The following is a 2,493-nucleotide window of genomic DNA, read 5'->3' as shown; positions in this document are numbered from 1 at the left end:
ATAATGGGAGACTTCAACTTCAACACCCCACTGTCAACAATAGACAGATCAACGAGACAGAAAGTAAACAAGGATATCCAGGAATTGAACTCATCTCTGCAACAAGCAGACATAATAGACATCTACAGAACTCTCCACCCCAAATCAACAGAATATACATTCTTCTCAGCACCACATCACACTTATTCCAAAATTGACCACATAATTGGAAGTAAAGCACTCCTCAGCAAATGTGCAAATGGAAGAACATACCATGCTCATGGATAGGAAGAATCAATATCGTGAAAATGGCCATACTGCCCAAGGTAATTTATAGATTCAATGCCATCCCCATCAAGCTACCAATGAGTTTCTTCACAGAATTGGAAAAAACTGCTTTAAAGTTCATATGGAACCAAAAAAGAGCATGCATTGCCAAGACAATCCTAAGTCAAAAGAACAAAGCTGGAGGCATCATGCTACCTGACTTCAAACTATACTACAAGGCTACAGTAACCAAAACAGCATGGTACTGGTACCAAAACAGAGATATAGACCAATGGAACAGAACAGAGTCCTCAGAAATAATACCACACATCTACAGCCATCTGATCTTTGACAAACCTGAGAGAAACAAGAAATGGGGAAAGGATTCCCTACTTAATAAATGGTGCTGAGAAAATTGGCTAGCCATAAGTAGAAAGCTGAAACTGGATCCTTTCCTTACTCCTTATACGAAAATTAATTCACGATGGATTAGAGACTTAAATGTTAGACCTAACACCATTAAAACCCTAGAAGAAAACCGAGGTAATCTCATTCAGGACATAGGCATGGGCAAGGACTTCATGTCTAAAACACCAAAAGCGGGGCGGAGCAAGATGGCCGAATAGGAACAGCTCCAGTCTCCAACTCCCAGCGCAAGCGACACAGAAGACCGGTGATTTCTGCATTTTCAACTGAGGTACTGGGTTCATCTCACTGGGGAGTGCCGGACGATTGGTGCTGGTCAGCTGCTGCAGCCCGACCAGCCAGAGCTGAAGCAGGGCGAGGCATTGCCTCACCTGGGAAGCGCAAGGGGGAAGGGAATCCCTTTTCCTAGCCAGGGGAACTGAGACACACAACACCTGGAAAATCGGGTAACTCCCACCCCAATACTGCGCTTTAAGCAAACAGGCACACCAGGAGATCATATCCCACACATGGCCGGGAGGGTCCCACACCCACGGAGCCTCCCTCATTGCTAGCACAGCAGTCTGTGATCTACCTGCAAGGCAGCAGCGAGGCTGGGGGAGGGACGCCCGCCATTGCTGAGGCTTAAGTAGGTAAACAAAGCTGCTGGGAAGCTCGAACTGGGTGGAGCTCACAGCAGCTCAAGGAAACCTGCCTGTCTCTGTAGACTCCACCTCTGGGAACAGGGCAATAACAAACGCAGCCGAAACCTCTGCAGATGCAAACGACTCTGTCTGACAGCTTTGAAGAGAGCAGTGGATCTCCCAAAACGGAGGTTGAGATCTGAGAAGGGACAGACTCCCTGCTCAAGTGGGTCCCTGACCCCTGAGTAGCCTAACTGGGAGACATCCCCCACTAGGGGCAGTCTGACACCCCACACCTCACAGGGTGGAGTACACCCCTGAGAGGAAGCTTCCAAAGCAAGAATCAGACAGGTACACTCGCTGTTCAGAAATATTCTATCTTCTGCAGCCTCTGCTGCTGATACCCAGGCAAACAGGGTCCGGAGTGGACCTCAAGCAATCTCCAACAGACCTACAGCTGAGGGTCCTGACTGTTAGAAGGAAAACTATCAAACAGGAAGGACACCCACACCAAAACCCCATCAGTACATCACCATCATCAAAGACCAGAGGCAGATAAAACCACAAAGATGGGGAAAAAGCAGGGCAGAAAAGCTGGAAATTCAAAAAATAAGAGTGCATTGCCCCCTGCAAAGGAACGCAGCTCATCGCCAGCAACGGATCAAAGCTGGACGGAGAATGACTTTGACGAGATGAGAGAAGAAGGCTTCAATCCATCAAATTTCTCAGAGCTAAAGGAGGAATTACGTACCCAGTGCAAAGAAACTAAAAGTCTTGAAAAAAAAGTGGAAGAATTGATGGCTAGAGTAATTAATGCAGAGAAGGTCATAAATGAAATGAAAGAGATGAAAACCATGACACGAGAAATACGTGACAAATGCACAAGCTTCAGTAACCGACTCGATCAACTGGAAGAAAGAGTATCTGCGATTGAGGATCAAATGAATGAAATGAAGCGAGAAGAGAAACCAAAAGAAAAAAGAAGAAAAAGAAATGAACAAAGCCTGCAAGAAGTATGGGATTATGTAAAAAGACCAAATCTACGTCTGATTGGGGTGCCTGAAAGTGAGGGGGAAAATGGAACCAACTTGGAAAACACTCTTCAGGATATCATCCAGGAGAACTTCCCCAACCTAGTAGGGCAGGCCAACATTCAAATTCAGGAAATACAGAGAACGCCACAAGATACTCCTCGAGA

The sequence above is a fragment of the Macaca nemestrina genome, chromosome 5 (assembly GCF_043159975.1).
Source record: "Macaca nemestrina isolate mMacNem1 chromosome 5, mMacNem.hap1, whole genome shotgun sequence".
Taxonomy (NCBI): domain Eukaryota; kingdom Metazoa; phylum Chordata; class Mammalia; order Primates; family Cercopithecidae; genus Macaca; species Macaca nemestrina.
Note: the sequence above shows the minus strand (reverse complement) of the source record.